Genomic DNA, 24,584 nt, shown 5'->3' on the forward strand with positions numbered 1-24,584 from the left:
AAGGGCTGCCTCCTGCACACCCCCAATGAGGGATTGAGCCCGCAACCCGGGCCTGTGCTCTGACCGGGAATCGAACTGTGATCTCCTGGATCCTAGGCCAGGACTCAACCGCTGAGCCACCCCCGGCCAGGCAGTAATGATCTTACTTGAATCTCACAGGCAAGCAGAGAAGGCTGTGCTATTGTCCCCTTCCTATAAAGGAGAAAGCTGAGACACAATTGTGTATGCTCAACTGCTAGGAAACACAGAGCAATGATTTAAACTATAACCTATTTATCTCTCTGCTCTGACCCTTCCTCCCTGTTTAAGTAGACTCCAAGTAGAGCTCATCCCAAAGAAACAAAGCATTGCAAGCTGAGCCTTCTGGCTTCCTACACCAGGCAGGAGAGGAGAGAGTACATAAATTTTAAATACTATTCATAAAACTGCCAAGAAGCAAGCACAGTCATTAGCCTTGTTTCTGCTTGGGTACCATGGTTGAAGAAGGGAAGGAGCAGAGGTGTTGAAACAGGTAAAAGTAAGCCCACCCTGTCTGTAAGTGGGAATTTGCAGCATCAGGGAGCAGATACTGCTGAATGTTCCATCGCTGGAGGGGATCCAGCACAGCTGAATATCAGAGACAGTGTTCCAAGTGTTACATAGGTTTCCTCTCAATCACCAGCTTCCATCTTGGTTGTAAAGAGAGGAAATAAGAAGAGAAACAGACTTTTGCTCTTAGTTTTCATTTTTGACTGTGTCAAATTGTGGTCCTAGTAAAAAAATAAAATAAAATATTCAATGTTGTCCCTACGAGGGTTTGGCATTTTCTGGAGAGAAATGGAAATATGTTTGGAATATATATACTGCTTAGGCACATGAATCATTCATACCCCAGAGTAAAATCTTAGATTTATTTTCACTGTGAATCTTTCCCACCTATACAGGTGGGAAACCCAAGGAACTAGGATTAAGACATTCATCTGAGTACAGACAAATAAAAGGCATTTTTAAAAAGAAAGAAAAATCAACTCATCCAGGGGCCTAGAATCATAAACCTCAAAGACATCTTACTGGCTGTCACATCTAATGTTGCCATAACATTGCCACCAACACAGGGATCCTCTTTAGCATATTCCTGGGCAGTGGCCATCCAGGCCCTGCTGCAACACTTCCAAAGAAGAGATGATGTTTTTCCTCTCAGTGGGATCCCATATTTCAAAGGGAAGATTCCACATGAGTAATGCAGATACTTGGCAGGCACTGGGCAAGCCCGGGAAGGCTGGAATCTATCTGCAAGGCCGTGTTAATCCCAAGTGGTCACTGCTCAGTGACATGGCTGAGCTGACGGTTTATTGAAGTACAAAGGAATCTGTTTTTTCAGTAACAGTTGTGGATGTGGCTACAGCAAAAGCTGAGTCAAGACTTCAGCCTTGCTCGTGTTACAAACTCATTACCTTCCGTTTTAACCCTTGCACTGGGTTTATATTTACAACCCAAAAGTGTTGAATATTTACTGAATGCCCAAAGCATAGGAAGCACTTCCAAGTTTATCCTTACAGTCTCTCTGATGAACGATTATTATCCCCCCTTTATAGATGAGGAAATCCAAGGTTAAAAATTTGCCCCGGTGAGAGAAGCAGATCAAAGAAGCCATTGGTGGCAAGTGTGACACATGGGAATTACTTTTACGAATATTTGGAAACAGTAATTCCAGTTGCTGTAGGGCGACCTGTTGGAGGGGGTGACTTCTGAGGTGAGCGTCGAGAATGACTGAAGAAGACATCACAAAGGGCATGCCACTACGAAAAGGCAGAGGCTTGAAAGAAGACAGTGACTTGCAATACTTTTTTTTTCAATTGCATTTGACATACAATATTATATTAGCTTCAGGTGATTAGTTTCACTACAACACAGTGACTAGACATTTATATAATTTACAAAGTGATCACGCCATTAAGTCTAGTACCCATCTGACACCATATGACAATATTCTTGACTATATTCCCTATGCTGTACTTTTCCATTCCCATGACTATTTTTATAACTGGCAATTTGTACTCCTTAATCCCTGCACCTTTTTCACGCATCCCTCCAGCCCTCTTCCCATCTGGCATCCATGAATTAGTTCTCTGTGTCTATGAGTTTATTTTTGTTTTGTTTTTGTTTTTTGTTTCCACATATAAGTGAAAACATATGGTATTTGTCTTTCTCTGTCTGACTTATTTCATTTAGCGTAATACCCTCTAGGTCCATCCATGTTGTTGCAAGTGGCAAAATTTCATTTTGAGTAATGATCTATATATAAAGAAGCTCACCTTAGTACCTGACCTGGCTCTCTTCATTATACTCTTATACAAAGGAGGTACCTGGTATATATTTATTAATTGCCTTCTCTGTGATTCAGATATTTCACTTCACAGTGGGTCTCCAAACCTCAAAGTGTGGGATTAGCTCTTAACTCCAGCTTGATGTCATGGTGATAGGAATGGCATCAGCTAATCCCCGAGCAGGCAGGGAGAGAGCATGTCCCAGGAGCCAGGCTTGGGTAGACAGAGTGCTCAGGCCTTCCAGATCCCTTCATAAGAAGCAGAATATTTTCTTTTCCTTCCATGAAACCTGTAATAAATTTTGACTTAAGGCAATACCTGGCTTCACTCACCAAATGGCAAATGGCTGTATCAACCTTCAGGGAACCATTCCTCTTTGAAAAAGAAAATTCTCGTTTAAATAATTATACACTGGTCTCTGAGTTAATGCCAACCATGGGATTCTCAACCAGGACTTTTTCTGAGAATATATGAGACATTCGTTATACTCAATGCTTTTTGCTTTAAGCTATTAACCCATTCTGAGTTTTAATGAGATCAGCTGTGGATCTAGAACATTCTTGGGAGATTGACACTGAGTCAAGTGAGACGAAGGTGGAATCAGAGAAATGTAGAAAGATCTTAAGAATGGTCTTCTCTAGAGCTTGCAAATTTATTTTTAATCATGGGAACACTTTTTCAGAGAGCATCTGAAATGGACCCTGAGATAAGCATCTATTATTCCTAACTTGCCTCCTTCTTGATAAAATATACCTGCATTTTCTTTGAGAAAATACCTTTATACCATGTATATTGTGTGGGATGGACTCCAGCCCAGATCCACTGCAGCTACCATTAAAATTCTAACCCAAGGTCGAAGCTGGCACAAGATGCAGATCTCAGAGGACAAAGAAATGAGCCCCAAAGGTAAACATTATGAACCTGCTGGATTAAGCTGTACTTGAATCCAATTGCCCCTGAACTTCTTAGTTATATAAATAAATATATGATCTTTTATGCTTAAATTAGTTTCAGTGGGATTTTCTGTTGCTTACAACTGAAAACATTGTAAAAGAGTCTGAAACCCAATAATATAAAAAAGATAAACCTGGACTCCTCTGGTTGAAATGAGGGTGGGCAACCTAAAGCCCCATTCACAATGCATCCACTCCATTTCCAAAAAGCTCTGTGGATGGGCTCTCCTATTGAGTTCAATTCTTTTTTTTAAGGATGGACAAACCATGGTTCAAAGAATACTAAAAATATTGATATCACACTAGAAGGAAGCAAAACTTAAATAAATGTCTGTGTTTTTTAAAGCTAGTTTTATAAAATTAGGATGAGTAGCTACTACTTAAATATTAGAAAATATTTATATTGGGAAATCACAATAATACAGGATACAAAATAACACTAAATAAGCCATTGATAATTATACTACAATAACCCAAGTAATATAAGTTTGTCTTACAATGTCCATAAAAAGCATTCGCAGTTATTTCCCTGTGGATAGTTGGTCAGCCTTCAAAATTGCACCATGGTTTGTGTAGACCTGTTTGCTATCCTGACAGTGCTCTTTATAAACTTGCCAGAGAAATGTCTGGTATGTTGTGTTGAAAATGCACTTTTCCCCGAAAGTGGGCTTTATATTATGCCATCCACCTTACCTCTTTACTTAAGTTTTACACAGCCTCACGCTACGTTGCGTTACCTTGTAATGTCAGCTTTCCCTCTGAAGGGCATCCCTGTTGCAGGATATATCCTTATGGCAAAGTAAAAGAAATTCAACATGCAGATCAGAACTTGGTAGCACAATCTAAAAGGCACAGGGTGGACCATTGTGCCAGGGTACACTGGTAAGACATCATGCTCTCTAAAGGTCATAGGGCCTGCAAAGTTCACAAGGCAAAGAGAAAGGAAGCCGAATCTGACTATGAATGAGTGAGTCATTGCTGCCTAGTTTAAGTAGAGTTATCTGCTTAGAAGGACTGATTCCACAGACCAAAACCACCTCGCCTCATTTCTTTATGCAATGAGTAGGGGGTGAAGGGAATCTAGTGGTTAGATAAACAGATTCTAAACCAAAATTTGAGAGAACATCATTTCCTTCCGTCTCTTCACAAAAGATGAATCATTACATGACCCCTTTCTGATGTTTAATTAGCGTTTGATAGAAACTTGTATGATTAAGAGCTGGGAGCTCAACTCATCAGAAAAAAACCTTTTTGTCCCTCTCTTTGATGGGATGGAAGTAGTACTAGTAATAGTCACACATTGTGGCTAAAAGGTTATTTTTGGTGGCCTTTTATACGTTATCATTTGTTCCTTGCTCTCTCATCTAATATCTTTGAGTAAAGAAGAGCTTTTAAAACTCCATGTGCTGTTAGTGGCAAAGTTGCTGAATTACTTGAGAAACACTCAAAAGGCTGGGAGATGGTATATAAAAATACAATGCTTTATTCATGAAAACCCAAAGAAATTGTCTTTTTCCATACACAGAGTAATTTTGCTACTCAAGCCTCTTCATCTTATTTGGGCTATCTTAGGTCACTGAAAGCTATTGATAACTACTTATACTAGAGTCAAGGGGTTATTAGAAATGCCGGTTTGGGTGGGTTTTAGTAAAAATTGAAATCATGCAGTATTTTTGGGACCAGAGAGAAAGAGACACCGTGGGATCTCATATCCCACAACAGTGTGCTGCAGGGATAGTTGCCTGAATTCTAACCTGCTTCTACTACCTACTAATTATGTACTTGGGCAAATCACTCATATTTTCTCAGATGCCTTTCTCAGTTTTCTCATCTGTAAGATGGAGATATGTATAGTACTTATTTAATAGGGTTGTTGCAAAGATTAGATGGGTTAATACATATTTAAGGCTCTTAAGATGATTCCTGTCACAGGGTAAACCCTCAGATTGGTCTTTATTAGCATATATGTCTAGTGGAACTGACATAAGTAAGCAGTTTGAAGCAGGAATGGCTTCTCCTGGAGAAAAACTGACGTAGGAAAACCTCATCTCACCAACCAGGTAAATGTGAGGCTAGTCTTTCAGATCAGCCTGGATATTCCCCAGTTGTACAGAATTCTAAGATTCTCCCACGATTTCTGCCCCATCCTGTGCAGGTTTTTTTATATAATAGGGTACCACTCTTGTAATTAGGTTACTAACCAGTTGACTTTGAGTACTCCAAAAGGAAGGTTACCTATCAGGTGAGCCCTTAAATAACTGGCTCCTTTCTGAAATTAGGTGGAGTTAAAGTGTGAGAGGACTTTTAAAAGAAGCTGCCTCACAAAGAGCTGAAGGGGTCTCTAGGACAGGGAATGGACCACAGCCAGCAGCAGAATGGAGGTCTTGGTCCTACACCACAAGGGACCAAATCCTGCCAACAACTAGGTGACCTTGAATGGGACCCGGGAGGGGATCACCACCCCAGCTGGTGCGTGGATTTCACCCTGGCAACACAGCCTGGCTGAGCAGCCAGTAGAGCTCTGTCTGGGCTCTCAACCTACAGAACTGTGACATAATAAATTGATGTCATTTTGAGCCACTGCATTTGTGATCATTTGATACACAGCAATAGAAAAATGATTTCCTTTTAATGACCTAAAGTTGTACCTCATCTACTTGGCTCATAAGAGGCTTGGGAGCTAGACAGTAAAAGTACATAGTCACCATTCTGCTTCTCGCCTGCCCCTGTAACAGAAGCATGATTCAGGGGACCACATGGCACCACAGGATGGCTCTGTTTATTCTTGGTGACCTCCTTGCTGCAGGTGGGCTGCTATCAACCCCCAAAATGCCTCCAGTACCCTCAGTATGGTCCTCAGAAAACGTTTCCTCTAGAACTTCATTATTTTTTAGGCTTCTGCTTAATAGAAAAAAATGCAGAGAAACTGTCCCTAAGCACTCAACCTAACTTTGGCCCCTCCCAGAGATGCCCCTGACATCACCGTTTACTTTCTTCACAGCGCTGGTCTGCGCTTATCCTGTTCGCTCACTCACCGGCCTGCTGTCAAACCACCTCATTCGAAAGTAGCCACATGAAGACCAGGACCTTCTCTGTCTTGCTTGCTCTTAATTCTCCAAAGCCTGCGCAAACGGCTGGTTCCTAAGGGAACTGTGATAGAGAAACACATCCAGTGCCGCAGGACCAAACACCTAACACTATGATATGTCACACACAAGCGTTCACACACAGGGTCATTAAAAGGCTTCCATATCCTTGTTATAACTATTTGACACTGCAAGATCTGGAAGGACAGAGACCGTATCTTCTTATCTTTGTATCCTAGTGCTAAACACAGTGACCAAGGTACCATAGATGTCTAACAAATGCTTGTGGAATATAATGAAATTTAGTAAGCTGTAAAACTCAAATATCCTCCATATAACCATATAGATATACAGATAGAGACATATAAATATATAGATATTTAAGCTAACTGTAATTATTTTTATTTTATGAAACAGCAATTCTTCACTTTTTTATAACTCTTAAGGCTTTACAAGTCTTCTTTCAGTACTCACCTCCTTTCTCCAGCCTCGCCCATTAACTCGTTCCCCGAGACCTGACCAAGCCACCTTTCCATCTGAAGCTCAGCTACCTAAGAGTTCAGACCGGCTCCAACGAGAGGACACAGCATATTCACGGCTTAGCTGCCCACCCCCGTCATGTGTGACTTTACTGCAGGTGCTCTCCCAGGCCCAGAGCTATTCCGACCCCAGGGTTCCCTGCAGCCATCCCATCCTACTTGCCGACGCCTCATAAATTTCGGCACCAGCCATAGCCGTCCTCCCCTAGCTCCCCGATACTGCTCCTCTCCTTGAGGCAAACTTCCTGCCCCTTGGTATGTAGGCAAACCTGCCGATAACGTTCGTCACCCACCAGGCTTGGGCCTCCCCTACGCGTCACCTACCTCCCTTAGACTCTTCAGGTGTCCCTTTTCCAGGGGAGCCGCAGAGGGACTGCAGCCCTGAGGGGGACTGCTGGAGTCTCTGCCTCTGGCCTCCCAAAGTCCCTGCCCTTCCCTTTCGTACGTTTATCACATCGCGCTGTCTAATCACTAGTGTTCACGTCTGTGCGTAGCTGAGCTCCTTCACCACGGTAGAGAAGGAGAATATTTGGCCGTCGGGTCCAATCTTGGAAGAAAGAAAGGGGCAGCGAAGATTGGATGGGTACAGAAAAGAGGGGGTCAGCAAATGAGAAAAGGCAGCAAGCTGAGCAATGGGAACTTCGCCGGAATGTCGAAATCTTTAGGAAAGAGTTCTAAATTTAAATATTCTTAGTGTGAGTGTATTTTTATGGAAATGTTAATTCTTGGAACCACTTTGACTTAAGGCAAAACAGAAAGGAGTTTCAGGTGGCCTGTGACCATAAAAGAGTAAGTCCCTTCCTCAAGGAAGGACTTTGAACTTCTGCAGATCACGAGGTTGAGAGCAGAGCCAAGTTTACCCAGCCCTCTGAGGGACAAGGCCAGGGCTAACAACCCATCACAGGAATGCGTGGCGAGCTAGGCGCACAAACAACAAAGGCTTCAATTTTAGGGGTGCCCTGGACACTTTCCCCTCCCATTTGAAATACACGGACTTCCCGGTTTGTTTAGATAGAGGTGTGGGAAGCAGCTGCCATCTGAACTAACAGGAAAGCAGTGGGGCTGACAGGTGGCAACAGCAGCCAGGAGGCCACTCCACCCGCAGGGCCAGGATTTCTCCCCTTTCTCCCAGTCGCCGCTCTGCCCTCTAGCCCGACACTGCCTGCTGAGGGAGACTTCACGCGCAAGAGCAGGTGGCCTCCCAGCTCTCTCGTTTGGGTAACGAGCTAGGACCTTTCCCTAAAGCCAAGCCCAAGGACCCTTCCAGCTGCTGCAGACTGGAAGTTGTCAGACAGCAACATATATGGGTATGGGCGTGGGCGCTGAGAGGGAGGCAGAAATGTCTTTGTAATAATAACACATTCATGGCTGTTTCCTTTCTCTTCTCCCTCTTTCCTTTCTTTTTGTAAACTGTAAGTTTCTTGGTTCACTTGCTTCCTTTATGAAGCGATGAAAAAAAACCAAGCCTACCTTTAGGCAATCAGCTACCTCTTCAAGTAATTAGCTTTATGTACAATTTGCAAGGCACTCCTCGCTGCCTTTTCTGTGGGAAAACATTAGAAGGAAATAGCCACAGGATAAGACAGGGAGAGGCCCTGGGCACCCCTCAGCTCGGGGAAGGTTAATGAATTGCATGACGAGACAAAGAGAACTTTGACAGCAGAGAGCCTGACAGCTTTCACACAGCAGGAAGTGTGGCTGTTATCAACCCACTGTGGGGTGTGCAAACATGGTCTATATGCTTATGTTCCTTCCCCCGCTTGTGGACATTGTTTAAACGGGAGGGGAAGAAAGTGCAAGAAGGAAGTTCTCTTCCTTTTGGCAAGACACTCCGAGAACTTCACATGAAGGTCCTGCATCTTTTGTCTCAAGGAACAAGCGTCTCCTCCTGTGCTGGGTGTCACAGAGAGTTCAAAAGACAGCATCACCGCCATCAACATCAGTCATTCAACAGCCATTTATTGAGCACTGACCGTAGGACAGTCATTATAGGTACCAAGGCTACAACAGTGAGCAAAAAGCCAATGTCCTTTCCTTCCTTCTTAGGGTTCCTCATCCAGTTATTACCGGGGTTCAACTTGTCATCATCACCATCCCCACCATTCCCACCATCCTTCTTCTTTTGTTTTAGGGCAATGTTGAAAGCTAGTGCGCTTATGAAACACCTAGGGACAGCCCGGCCGGCATGGCTCAGCGGTTGAGCATCGACCTAGGATCCAGGAGATCGGGGTTCGATTCCTGGTCAGGGCACTTGCCCAGGTTTTGGGCTCAATCCCCAATTGGGGGTGTGCAGGAGGCAGCTGATCAATAACTCTCTGTTATCACTCTCTCCCTCTCTTTTCCTCTCTGAAATCAATAAAGATATATTTAAAAAAATAAACACCTAGGGATAATTTATATATATATATATATATATATATATATATATATATATAGTGTTAAAAAAAAACAAAAGAGTAAAAAAAATAATCACCTGGGGGCTTCATTACAATGCAGATTTTCAGGTATATTTGTCATGTTATGAATTATCCCTTCCTGAAATGGGCCTCAAGACTCAACATTTTCCAAACAATCCAAAGGATTTTGATGGAGACATGTCATGGCTCATATTTTGAAAATATAGTCTTATGTACAGCAATTTATACATTTTTGTCACATTTGCTTTATTGTGAGTGTCACAACAGCCCAACATAGTAGACAGAATGGAGATTATTCCCAATTTACCGGTGAGGAAGATGAATGCACAAAAATGTCTATGTAACCTAATGTAATGTAATGGGCATCCAGTCTGTTCAAGCCCTGTGTTAGAAGCTGTAGAGAAAATGAGATGCTCAAAGGGTTTGCATTAGAAGGATGGAGACAAAAAGCACACAAATATGCCGGCACTTCATATGCCACACTATCCCTAATTTCCCTAACATATATCAGTATGCACATACATATACATGTATTATGTTCACTTTATTCTGTACCGAGGCCGATAAATTCATTCATTCACTGATTTGCTCATTCATTTTACCTAACACTTATTGAGCACTTGTTACGTGCCTGACATTGCTCTAGGTATTGTGGATACAGCAGTAAATAAAATATACCAAAATATCTGCCTCTATGACATTGACATTCTAGTAGAGGAAACAGAGATTAGGAAACCACACCACGGTGTAACTCATTCATATTTTAAGGGACCTGTCCAGGGACAGGCTGCATGATTGATTGGAGCCTAATTGAAAATAAATATTTATACTAGAGGAAGAATTCTGCCTGAGACTTGTTTTCATCCAGACATTCCTTTCAGAAGTAAGATTCTTGGGGAGCAGACTCACGATCCCCTCCATCTACCGTAATTGTCATAGGCCATTCTTTACTTAAGTAATCTGACAGTTGTGAGCAGCCAAATTGACATATCAATTTGTAACAGATTGTCTCACTTTATCTTTTACGGTAATTCTGTGGTATAGATAATATTATCTCCATTTTACAGATTAGGCATTCAAGGCTTAAAAGAAGTCAGATAACTTCGTGATGTTCAGCTACTAGGTATTGAGTAGCGAGCCAGGATTTAAACTGGCTTGTTTCTAAAGCCTGCACTATTTTGATTCTTCCACCCTGGTATCATGAATTCTATATAAGCCCACCTCTCAAAACTTCCCAAAGGCCCTTGGTTTCAGTTGGTCATTCCCTTTCACATGGCCAACGTTCGTCTTACTTTTGCCTCCTGTACGGACTTCTGTCCAAGGAGATAATGTACAGTTAAAGGTTCCCTTTCCACAGAATTTTCCAGGACCAATTTTAATTGGTGACGATTATGATCACTTCTTAATCTGTATTAAATCTTTTCTCGCCCAAGTAGCTAACTAAACATTTCCTTGAAATTAAGGAGTATTTTTCCTGCTTTTCTCTAATACCCACAGCATGTAGCACGATACAATGAGTACAGAAGGTGGGTAATCTTTTAATTACATGTAAATTTTAACCGCACCACTTAGAACACAGTGCCTGGCACATAATAGATGCTCAACAAGCATCTACATTTGTAGATAGACTCTGGCTAATACAATGGATGTCTCTTTCAATTTTGATGATCAGAAATAGAAAATCAATGAGAATTCAATTTTTAATTTAAGACACTTTGATTCTAAATAGCTATTATTTACTTATTTGTTCTAATACAAGGCTTAGAGGTCTTGGAACAAGAGGTTCATTTTCAGTATATAACGTTTGTATCTGGAAACCTGAGTCAGCAATGAGGTTATCTGAGACCAAACTGGGGAAATATTTGTAGAGGGAGGTCCTGGATAGAGTGAGCAGGACAGACATGGAATACAGAATGTGGGAAAGGGAAAGTGTGCATGGGGCTAAATCTTTACATATCAGGTTTACTCCTTTATATTGTAAACAAGTTAGGGGAAGAAGTCGTGGGGGAAAGCTTAAGCTAAAGGGGGTGTTTAAGCAACTCTCTAATCACTTCTCAACAATTAATACACTCAATGCCATTTGATGACAATTGAAACAGACAGGTTTGGCAAATATTGATTAATTACATATAAACTTGATAGGCTCATAGCATTTAATATATATACATATATCTGTGTATAGGTACACGGGCCTTGTTTTCCACTTCCAATAGTAAGATAAACCGTTCAACTGGGGAGTTTCTTAATTTATACATTCTTTTAAATTAATGGTTTATAGTGCAAGACAAATTCATCACATTTAGGTTTATGTATTTGAAAAAAAATAAAATTATCTGAAATTTGGGCTGTTGCTGATATGGGAAATATGTTCATTCTGTGAATAAGTATGTACAATATAATCACACAAAGAAAACAATTTCTGAGCTTTATATAGACTGTGGAATAAAATAATACCAGTAAAAAACTTAAGAAAAAAGTGTTTATGTGAAACACACTCATGTATATACACACACACGCATACATGCATGTTGAACTCCCAGGAACAGTAGTTTCATAATGAAGGCATTTCTGGCTGAGTCTGTTTGCCCCTCTGAAATTTAGTTTTCTCCTCTAAATATGAGGATAATCATAATTGTCTTTATCTCGAGGAGATGTCAGAATTAAATGAGATGGTAAATATGAAAATGCTTGGCTTATGGAGGACATGTCATAGAGGTTATTTACCTCCTGACTCTTGTCTTGCCTTTGTTCCTACGTATAATGAATCTAGCCTTATACTATTACCTTTGGAGGAGCCATAATAAGTAAATAAATCCTACCTTCTCTCAAGGACAATTTTGTTGGGAAAACAAAATTGTTAATAAACTGATTAGAGAACTTCAGAAGAGATGTGCTTCTTGCTTTATGCATAGATAGTAGGAGGTGGGAATATTAAAAATGTGCTGGTTGAGATTTCCTCGAGGTTCATCCTACTAGACTATGGCCAGCAAATATCAGAGACAAATCTCCAATGAGCCAGAAAAATCAGAATCCAGGTCATTGTGACACTAGAGAGGCCCTAAATGCAGGAAGTTCCCAAGGAGCAATGATGGGCACCAGGGAGTCAGGAAGAAGGACCAGGCACCTGCTAGAGGCAGGTTGTAACATTCAGGTAAGAGGAACAGAAAAGTATACCGGCAGGAAAGGAATCTCCTATCTGAGCCCAAGCTCTACGGCCCACCCAAGTCCTGAAGTTCATGAATGCTACCATACAGCTGCTCGGCACAGTCAGGTACCAAGCACAGGGCAGGTTAGGCGCACCATGCATGCCTTGCCTTCATGACAGGGACAGTGATATCCTCACCTAGAAGAGCAAGCACTCAGCCAGCAGCCAGGAGACTCAGAATTGAGTCACCCTTCCACTTAAGGGCTCTATACTATTGGGCAAGTAAGTTCCTTTGGTGCCCTCCCTTGTAAAGTGGTGCTAATGTTTGCTCTATTTCATAGGTCATAAGCAATCCAAAAGAAATATAGATATGAAGTAGCATCAGTTAGTGGTCAAGGGCACAGATTCCCTGTATTTGAATTCCAGATCCACCATATAGCAGCACATGATCTTGGGTGTAGCTGGTCGGCAGGGTCTTCATCCAGAAAATGGGAAAATGAGATGCCTTCCTCACAGAGCTGTTGTGAGGAGTGTTCTCAGCAATGCATGTGACGTGCTCACAACAAAGCCAGACATATAGTGCATGTTCAATAAATGTAATGTGAATTATGATTATTAATGAGAACACAGTTGTTGAACAGGTGATATGGGAAGGTCAAACAACTTGGTTTCAGAATCAGATAGAGTTAAGCTCTGATGGCAGCTCCACCATTATGAGCTGGATGATTGGAAGGAAAATATTAACTCCTCTTAATATCAAGTTTTAACTTTGCACATTGTTTTGGGAATTCTTGTGATGATTTGAAATAGTTTCTATCAAGCAAATGCAGCATCATATATTTTCAATAAATGGTAGTTATTATGTCTAATTATAGGGTGGCAGACACATCTAGAAGATATTGCTATTAAATTGACAGGACTGTCAAGTTCTTTTCTGATCAAGAAATGACTTCTCAGATGCCAAGACTGAGACACTCTGGAGTCAATGTGAGTGAGGTGGGCCGGTGATGCTGGGAAAGATGAGAATCTCATTTTCAGCAAGCATACACGTTTCTTCCTTTACAGAAAACCTGATCAGAACAGGCTGATTCACATGATTCCTCTGTCCCCAGTGGTTTGCATTTATAGTGGCACTTTGCCCAGCCCTCTCTCCTCTCTGATCCCACAGGTAAGTGAGACTGGTGAGAAGAACATCAAAAAGTCCTGGGAGATAAATGCCACAGGTAGCCTGAGGACATGAGCTCTGTGTCCTGCGGGCCTCAGACCTCAACAATGCTGCCACTGTCCTTCCCAGAAAGGCTGGAATGTGGATGAGGGCCAGCTGGACCCAAGTGCCACTAAGTAGACCAAAGGGTTGCAAATGGGCCAGGAGGAAGGCTGGAAGATGGGTCTTTGAGAATGAGGCAGGCAGTGTGCTCTCACAGAGCTCTTCAAAGCGCTGGACTCTTCCCAGCTCCAAGTGTGCCAAATACCCAAAGGAGCAAGCAACACACTTCTCATTCCCAGTACGGAGTCCTGGTTCAGAGGATCCACCAAGAAGGAAACAGACCCCGTGATGATTAAGTTTCTTCTATGTAGCAGGTGCTTTCTACATTGACCCCATTTGGTCCCTAGAACACCTGTGTCACATTTTAATCATTATTCCATTATATACAGCCTGGTGCATCGTAAGTCTTCAACAAATAGTAGCTATTATTATTGTTGTTGTCATCATTCTTATTATAAATGAAGAGAATAAGGCTGATGGTGGTGAAATCATTTGTCCATGATCATTGAGTTGTTAGTGACAAAGCTGGGACTCAGACCCAATTGTCTGTCTCTGAAGCATATGCACCTGGCATCAAAGCCCACAGCCAGTGTGGCTTATTAGATACCTTCCCTACACCGGGGCCCATATGAGGTGCAATGGCAGAGAGACAGGAAGCACCCCCCCTCCCAAAATCTTAGAGCCTAGTACAGTGTTTTCCAAACTATGAGTCTTGGCCTTCAGTAGTTCATGAAACCACTTTGAAGTCACCACAAATGCATTTTTAAAAGAATAAAATTTAAATGCATAGAACAGAATTGAAACAAACAATACATCTTATATAATTCAACTAAGTATATAATGAAATGTTTAATCATGCCTAAAAGCATGTGTATGTATACACTGGATCATGATATATAAAATATATTTTATAAAGATCATAGTCAGAAATATTTGAAAGCCATGGATTCAGTAGATATGCAAGCAGCAGACACACAGATGTATGTGTACAATTCCCTGCTCTCTAAGTCTTCTCACTGGCCTCCTTGGGAGTGCATGGGGCCCTTATCACATGTCCAGTGGAGGGGAAGAATCATAATGGCCCACACCAAGGACAGGAGCTCACAGACTAGGACTTCATGTCAAACATCTAAAATCCACTGTAAATCTCAATATACTGAATTCAGTAGCATGACATGAATTGAATTTTGAATTGTTGGGATCAATCCAATATTTTTCATGCAACATTCAATTAACATTTTTAGAATCCCTCTGGGTACTTAGTCACTAAAATAGGCCAAGAGGAAGGTTGGAAGATGGGTCTTTGAGAATGAAGGCTTTTCAGTATTAGGTCCTGAAAAGAAGGAGTTCAAAAGACAGATACACTACTGCTCTGATCTTGCAGAGCTCACAGTTCCTTCCACAAACATGTACTGAACACCTTCTGTGTACTAGGACCTGAGCCAGGAGGTAGGAAGATCAGAGCCAAGCCAAGCCATGTTGAAGCCTGAGGCAAAGGAATTTTAATATAAATTTTTAATAGTTAATTTTTTCCAGAACACTAACATGATTGAAAAATCAAAATGTAGGAGTATGAAAACTCAGAACACTATTTTAAGTTTTAAATATTTTATTTATATCCCAACCTGAATTTTTTATAATTTTACTTTTCTGGTTTTATTGGAAGCAAACTCATCAATAATATTTCCAAATTTACTGTTTATCTCATTTTTAACTGGAGAAATTGCCACACATTGAAAATTTCCCTTGACCAAGTGATGATCTTAAATAATTTTTAATTCAGTTTACGGATCCAACTTTATTTACAATTTTGATATTATTTTCACTACAGAATTATGCACTAAGTTTGGTTTTTAAAATAGTGCATTAAAATATACATTAATTTTTTTGCCCACTCCTTGGCCATCAAATTTTGTGCCCAGGCAAGTGCCTCCCTTGGCCCACCCTAGTCCTACCACTGGGAATAATACATGAAATATGATGGAATCCTCTTCAACTTTTATAATCCAATGGGAGACTCAAAAAAGTAGACATACTAGCTTACCATGCTTTCCTTAGGGTGACAATGTGCTCCCAAAGTGGCCCCCCTTCCACAGTGAGTAGCCACACTGAGTGAAACCCATATGTGGTATCCATATCTCTTGTATATTCTATCTTGTCTATTCATTCAACAAATATTTATTAAGCACCTATTGTGGGTCAGTTTCAGAAGTCTCATTTTTAAAGAAAATATGAAATGTTTTTAAAGCATCCATCCTCAAGTCTGAATTTCTCTGAAGAGATCCCTAAGAAGGAAGCAGTAGTAATGCATGAAGTAATAATATCCTCCAATATAAAACTATATATAACTCACATCTCTATCATGGTTTACAGGTTAAAAAGTGCTTTTGTGTTCATTATTTCATTTGCTATTCATCCTTCAGAATGTCTCAGGAGATAAGTATAATTAAAATAACACTAATTTAAAATACTCTAATTAAGGAATCCCAAAATGGTAAGCATTAGCAATAGATAAACTCTAATTGTTGCCCCACTGAGGAGAGTTTGAAAAAAATAGGTCATACATAATGTTTTCCCTGATTAAGGAAGGAAGATAAAATGTTTCAGCCCTGCCACTAACCACTTGGGTGATGTCAGGTTAAGTCATTAAACTCTGTGTTTCAGTTTCCTTGCCAATAAATTGAGTGTCCAATCACATGCCAGTTCATCTCACAGAGTAATTGTGGAAATCGATGATGACTCCCTCAAGTACAGAGATTGTCAATCTTTTCATCTCTGCAGACCTTATGCCTAAAACAGTTCATGGTATGTGAAGGGAACCCAAAATGTATGTTAGATGGATGATGGATGAATGGAAGGGTGGATGGATGGATGGATGGATGGATGGATGGATGGATGGATGGATGGATGGATGGATGATTGGATGGATGGACATAAATAACTCATTGAACTGGCTTCCTCTGTCATTGGCCCTTTAAATGGATTTGTTCAACCTTCCCATCACATGAAGCTAGTTCTGGGTGCTATACTATCCTATCTATGATATTTTCCCAGGGCCTTTGCTCTTGCTGTGACTGCTGCCTGGTAGGCTCGTAGACCAATCTTTTGCCTTCCTTATTTCTACTTGCCATTTGAATCCCAGCTCGAATGTATTCTCCTCAAAGGGGTCTTCCCTGATTACCCCTTAATATTGCCTTCTCAGTACTGTTTGACCAATCATCCTGCTCTGTTATCCTCAGCACTGGTAGCACTCTGAATGGCCTTATTAATTTTTGTAAATATATATATGTATATATATTATTGGTTTTATCCCTTGAATATAAGCTCCATTAAGGTAGTAAATTGGTGTCTCTCATTCATTACTGAACCCCCAAAAGAGCATTTCTTAGAAATTGATTTTTGGGGTTTCTAAGGTGATAGAATACTTCACAGCTTCTGCCTGTGCTTCTTGGAATATATGCCCTCAGGGTGCTTTTTCTTAGAACGCTGTCTCTCAAATCCCAGCCACAATGCTGTCAGGAAGTCCAAGCCAACCTTGTGGAATAGATGTAAGTAGAAATAAAGGCCCAGCCAGCCTGCAGCTATTCCAGCCATTCCTGCCACAACAGCAGACATGAGAGTAAAGCAACATTGAACTTGCCAGCCATGCCCACCCACGAGCTGAGCACCACTGAGGGACCTCTGTCGGTGCTGCTTGGAGCAGAAGTGAGCAGCTGCATTCTCCTGAATTCCAGATGCACAAAACAGATATGATAAAGTGACTACTTTTTAAGCCACTGAGTTTTGGAGGTAATTAGAACGTAAGAATAGGACAAAGTTCACCAGAGAAATACCATGACCTTTCTATTTGACCCCAGGCATTAATACAGGGGCATCGGAATGTCTTAGTGGTAGCACAATTCTGTCTTGGTCTGCATGGAAGAAGGCAATAGAGATTCAATCATGCCTAACAACCCTGGCTGGTGAGTCCAGGCTGATGGGATAGCTTTCCAGGGCTGAAAGAATGCCATTGACTGCTCCAATCAAAGTGAGGGACACATTTTGTACCACTTTTTCTAATTGAATGACTCCCATTCCAGGATGACTGCCTGCAGGGTGCACATAGAGAGTCAGTTGTACCTCTGTGAAGTTTATAGACAAGTTTCATTGAAACTAAATGGTGCTAGAGAGGTTAAAGGAATATTTAACCTGAATGGTGCCAGAGAGGTTAAAGAAATAACATCCCTCTAATATGTCTTGTGATAGATGCACATATAGAATTGACAAGGAGTGCGCTATAGGACATTTTTGGAATGGTAGTAATATGAGGAAAGAATGTCAGAGTGTTAGAGGATCAGGAATGAGTGTCAGTGATGGAACCCTGAACAGAGAGACCATCTACCCTCAAAGGACCCTGCACCTAACCCCTGCCTCCTAGAATGGAAGCGCGAATCAGGGTTGCTTTTTCTTCCTGACAAACATTTTCATCAATATTATTCTTTGTGATAAACGCTCTCTCAGACGCTCCTAAAGAAGAGTAGATTGTTATCTGCTATTCTAAGTTTTTCTCTGTAACCAAACTCTGCCTGCTGCATATAATTTGCAATCAATTATGGAGTTTTATAGGTTGAAATAGAAAATACTTCTGTCATGTTTGAAAGAGGGCCACAGTTACATGATCTATTTTCTTTACGATTATGAAAATCAAACGAAAGAAGAAAAAAGGAAGAAAGATAAAGAAAAAGAAAGAAAGGAGGCGGAAGAGGGAGGTCATTCAGAGTGGAAATGCTCGCCTACAGATAATATTGTATAATTCTTTGCAGTTTCTCAAACTCTTGCTTAGAAAATTAACCTTGAGCGACTTCGGCTTTTCCACTGCCCACCATTTTAACTGCAATAGTATAGAAGTAAAACATGAGAAGCAGAAAAGTCATTGTGAGCGTAAAGACTGAGTACGAAACAAAAAGATCTCTAAGTGCACTTTGAATACTATTGTCCAGAATGTAATACACACATATATGTATACACATACATGCTCATACATGTATACATACATAAATACATGCCCATCTCAATACTTACCATGGTGGGAACCTGTTTCTATTCAGCTGATCGCAACAGGTCTCAAAGACCATGTTCATTCATTCATTCTTATATGTACTCATTTAGCACATGTTGCTTCTACTACGTGTCAAGCCCTGTGCACATGCTGAAATACCAGGATGAACAAGGGAGGCATTGACCTTATTACCTTAGATCTTAAAATCTAATGGATGAACAGAAATTAAGCAATAATTATGTAAATTTTTATCATCATTTGTGTCATTATTTGGGTGTGAAATATCAAAAAATTTTTCAACCAGTGGCACAGACGGTTCTAAGAAGAGCCTTCTAGAAGATCACAGAAGGCTTCTTTGGGCAGAGCTATAGGTTGCCCTTTTGCACCATATAGCTTGTCTTCATAACAGCTAGTGATTTCAGGCCCTTTCTCCGTAACTAGAGAGGCTACAAGCGCTGGATCAGCCGTCCAGGCCTCCCGTGCCACCAGGGGTAGCTACACAGCTCAAGGCTAGCCAAAAAGACGCTCAAGGGCCTCTGCTGGAGCCTCATGGGAAATATTTTTCCTATCTTGTTAAAGTAGATAAGCGCAGGAGGGAAGTCTCACTCCACGCTGGCCTCCCGTTATTTGGAGACTGCACTCAATTACTTGGAGATCACCATTCTGCAGCCACAAATAAAAAGGAAGGTGAATTACCTCACTGGTGGCCTACAGTCTTGGGATCCTTGAGCCGCTGAGCCGGCACCTCACACCTTGCCATGTGCAGCAATTATGTCTTAATTATTCTAGCTTGGCTATTGTGTCACTTGGAGCTGAAATTATTCTTAACTGCCAGCTCCCCCTGCAAAAAAAGTAACATGTAAGCTGATTCTTCTGAACTACTAAAAATCTCCACCCCACTCTTTAAGCAAACTCAGCATCTTATTTACATCTCTCCTGTAATATGTATTTCCCCATATCTTGAATAATTATCATTTATATAATTTTCTCAGTTTCTCTGATAGACTGCTGTCCTCCAGGGCAGGCATCATGGCATATTCTTTTTGGTATTGCCAGGGCCAAGTAGAGAGCTCCTCTGTGCTCAGTGTATAACTACGGCAGTAAGTACTCAGTAAATAACTGCCAAATTAAATGAAAGTAATGACAGAGTCATTATGGGTGGTGCTGATGCAGCTGTGATGGTGGTTTTCGGTGATGGTGTAACTGATAGTTGTGGTGATGATACTGAGGGTAGGGATGAGGGTAAGAGGTTGGTGATGGCAGTTGTGGCAGTGCCAGCAAGCATGGTAATACTGGTGATGGTACTGATGAGCCTGGGTCAGAAGAGAAGTGCTAAATTATGCACGAGATATATCATTTTGAAAATGAAGGAAAAGCTTGGTGACAACCCTGATTTTCAGTCTATGCCACACTTTGCAGGAGGAAATAGTAGACTTTCTCAGACAGACTTGAGGATCTGATGGATATAGAAGCAAAGGCTATAGTAGGAAATTCTGTCAAGCAACAGAAAAGATGGCCCCGGGAGAGTCCTTCTAGCTGATCGCCCAAATACCTCTTTGCCCCAGAACTTAAGTTTTTGAAGGAATTGAGCAACGAATACAAAAGAAGAGAGATAAACAGTCGCACCCAAAGTGACTTCCCACTCCTCATTGTCTCATGCAAAGAAAAGAAATTCAAGGAAGAGGGTTCCTTCCAAAGAAAACATCCTGTGCACCCAGGCAGCCTGCTTGTGGATCCCCAGTAGCCAGCAAGCTGACTCACTGACATTTGTACAGCTCCCTGGAGCCAATGAATTATAATGAGAACATTCCAGGCAATCAAATTACTGGGGCTGGAGGGACTGGGGAAGTGGAGGTTGCTCACATAGGTCACTTTCTAGAAAGCAGGTTCTGAGAATGTCTTTCTCTGCACCAAGAATTAGATCTCACTGTCCTAACAGGCTGTGTTCTGCACGTAACACACACAGGCTGGAGGAATTAAAATGCACTGAGTTTAGTTGAAAGCTATTGTACTTAAGTCCACAAAAATTAGGTACTTTTCCAGCTTATTTACTCTGTACTGTACTGAAACCACCTCCCTCTCCTTGCCTTTGTTCTGTAAATAACTATTCCCAAATCCAGGCTGCCTATCGAACAACAAACCAATGATTCAGCCAGTAATTATAAACCCGAACAATTCAGCACACACCCACATAAAAAGGAACTAGATATCACTTGCCTGAAATATTTGACAATCATACAAGAAAGCAACCGGGGCTACTTGAATACAACAGTCATATTGGGAGCTGCTGGGGATGGGGCAGGAGAGAGGGGATGGTTGTTTTTTGAATGAAACTTCCCCAAAGTGGTTCCCGTTGAGTCTTTCTCACACAAGATCAAGCCTCTGTCTCGCAGAATTTACTAGGTCTCTTCACTTCCTTATGCTTTGCTCCAAGAAATAATGAGTCATGTTTTAAGCACAAATTCTTAACATAGGTGCTACCAGGGAACAAAGAAAACCAACATGCCTCATTCTTTTGTTCATCCTTTGCAGGGAAACTCACGGCGGGAACATTCGTGTGACATTCCATTCATATAACAGGGGAAGTATCAGCTGAAGGAAGGAGCAGTGCAGCCGGGAAGGGGGCGAGGGTTTGCTTTGCACGCAGCTGCAGCCCTCCTACCCTCACCAGCGGTGCAGGAGCCCCTCCCAGATCCTGGTCCAGGAGGAGATGGGGGGCCCATCATAAGAGGCCAGGACGTGGAGGGGAAACAGCAAAAGAGCTGAAGCCATCAGCAGGGATTAGGAAATGGCTCGGTGCACTGCTCGCAAGCATGGGCTCCCGAGCCAGGCAGCCTGGGCTCAGACCTTCCTTCTTACTGGCTGTATGGCTTCAGGCAGGTTGCTGAATGTCTCTGAACCTTAGTATTGTCGTTGGCAAAATCGGGATAATAAAACCTACGTCCTGTGTAATGTATGGGGAACTGCGTCTGATATATAAGCCAAATTCAGTAAGACCTCTAATTCTGGCTTCAGCTCTCCGACTGGTCATTTTGCTTCTTGCTTTCAGTTTCCTCATCTTTCTCTGGATCTCATATATTTGAGATTGATGGAAAAACTACAGGAATGTTCTGACACGGGGTTAAGTCACTGAGTACCAGTCAGAGCTCAGACAAGAATCCTCAGTGCTAACCAAACACTAATTGTTTTGTGACCATACAAGGCAATGGGATAAAAAAGCAGATCATCTGAACTCTTACAGCCCATGTATCTTGAAAATGTTGGAAAAACCTTTATTTACCACCTTCGAGTCAGTTTATTAATGTCTGAGTTCTCCTGACTCTTTTCACACTGGGTAATGTGTTAGTTAGGGCCCTGGACGCAGACAGACAGGGCGCTAATGAAGGTTTTCCATTCTGTGCCCTGGAGCAAGTGAAATGAACCCTCTTTTTCCGGTTAGCAGACTTGCCACAGTTGATTCCATTCATTGGTCTTTTCAAAGAATTAGCTTTTGCTTCTCTGTGTCTTTTCTACCATGTTGTTTTTTATATCATGAATTTTACCTTTTACATTTGTCAGTCCCTATGAGTACAATCTCATGATTTACTTAGTGATGTTTTTTCCTAGATACTTAATTGGATTGATTCATTCATTTCAATAATAAAATAAAGAAAGCATTTAAGGCTACACATTTTCCTCTAATTGTGGGTTTGTAGCTAAAAGGTTTTGATAACAAGTAATCATCTTTTCACTGAATCTTGGATAAGACATAATTTCTATTTTTATTTTTCCTTTGCTCCTGGGCTTATATTGAAGAGTATTTTATGCTTCCCCAATAGTTAAACAATTTTTGTTTTAATCTGTTTTGTTTTTTCTAATTTTGGGGGCATATGAACTTTTGGTCCTTGATTCTTAGATTTACTTAATTACAGTCAGGAAGTGGTAACTTTAGAAATGGCAACCACTTGGGAAATTTTTTTAAGCCTTTTCTTATTGTGAACAAATATGGGCTAGATTTCTACAACTGGTATTTCGATATAAGAGAACGATTAATATCCTTGGTTTGTAGGCTCCTTTCATATATTGAATCAAACCTACTTGAGCCAATCAAATTATCTATATTTTGTCAAGGTTTTCTGTTACATACCGGAAGAGGGAGTTTTAACTACCTAGATTCCTAGGATGTTTTTCTATTTGATGCAAAAAAGTTTTATGACACACCAACCTGGATTGCTGATCTTATTGCTACATAAGAAGGCTCTGATTGAAGGTTTTGGACTTTGAATTCATCTTTACACAATTGAACCACTGTCTAAGCCTCAATTTACTCATCCAAAAAATAGGACTAATAATGCCTACATTGCAGAGTTGTTATAAAAATACACAGTGAGGGAAACATTGTGAAGTACCCAGCATGGCAGCCACCATGCAGTACACATTACCCCATTTTAGTCCCAAGAATAAAATCTTCGAAATAGAGAAAGGCCTCCTGATTTCCATTTAGGAGCCCTGAGATACCAGGCCATTGAAATTCTTCTCTCCTGTTAGCTACTGAGGCATGGGTTTGAAAGAAGAGCATAATAGCAGCATTCTAGACAGAAGCTTGGAAACGGGTGTTCGAAGCTGGCTCAGAGGGCACTCTGAAATAAGGCAGTCATTGTTGTCCGCAGGCTCGTTCCAATCAGCCAAGGGCACGCTGGTGTAGCTGGGGTTGCTATGGATCCGGGATTCCCCCTTTGCCACAAGAGATGCCGTAGGTGTGAAATTCCATGTGTCTTGCCGATCTTTTGCAATCCATTCTCCCTTTCTTCTTTCCGCTGGTTTCTTTAGATGCTTGGCTTAGAGCACCGAACTTTCTCAAGAGTCTCTGCTTGAACTTCCCAGCAGCTATGACTGTTCCAAAGGAGGTGGAATCACTCATTGCTGTGGAAAATGAACCAGTGCCATGCACAAGCCTTATCAATACCAAGGAAATTCTTTAGGGTGACTCACCCAACAAATGAACCTCTACATTTCCAATTATATGCCCTTGCTCATTAAATATATACTTGGCTTCTTGACCTTTCCTCTCCTCTCTTCTCCCATCAGTGTTTGACTGTTTTCTTTTTCCTTTGACTTGAAATACCACTACAAAGTTAGGTCTTTTAGCAAAGACAAGAGTCATGTAGTAGGCACGACATTTGTTCAGGAGTTCAGCCAGTACCTGCATATGTCGTCACCTTGAATTTTCACAAAAAGCCTGAGAGAAGATATCTTGTGTGGTTTTTCTGAAGGCAAAACTGAGGCTAGAAAATTAACCCCCTGAAGTTCTCAGCTGGCAGACCTAGGCATCTAACCCCTTCAGGCTGGCTCAATGCCGTGGCCTTTCCATTTGATCTTGCTACCCTCCCACAAGCTCCCTTGGGCTTTAGGGGAGCACAGAGTGAGTGTGGAGTATCTGTCTAAGTCTCCTCAGTTAGAGTTGGTCAGGTAGTCACTTCTCCAGCAATATTAGGAAGGAATCCCATAAATTCTCTAATTCCGATAAGACAGCCATTGATGGCCTCAAATGCTCTTCTGGTCCAAGTGGACATTGTATGCTGTTTTGTTTGGTAAAGACTGACACTCTTTCGGGGACAAGGTGCTGTGTTTCAGATTCCTGTTCTCTAGCAAACTGGTGAGAAGATATCGTGGTAAATAGTGTTCAAAGGTAACACATTGATTCCTTCCCTCCCTATGTGCACATGTCGCTCTCTCTATCAGAATGTGCCATCTCTCTTCTCTCCCCTTAAACCTGGGTGGCATGTAGTAGAGGCAACGCCAGACCTGTTCCAGATCTAGCCGTTAATGACCTGGCTGCTTCTGCTTTCACCCT

The sequence above is a fragment of the Miniopterus natalensis genome, chromosome 16, assembly GCF_054644295.1.
Source record: "Miniopterus natalensis isolate mMinNat1 chromosome 16, mMinNat1.hap1, whole genome shotgun sequence".
In the NCBI taxonomy this organism is placed as follows: domain Eukaryota; kingdom Metazoa; phylum Chordata; class Mammalia; order Chiroptera; family Miniopteridae; genus Miniopterus; species Miniopterus natalensis.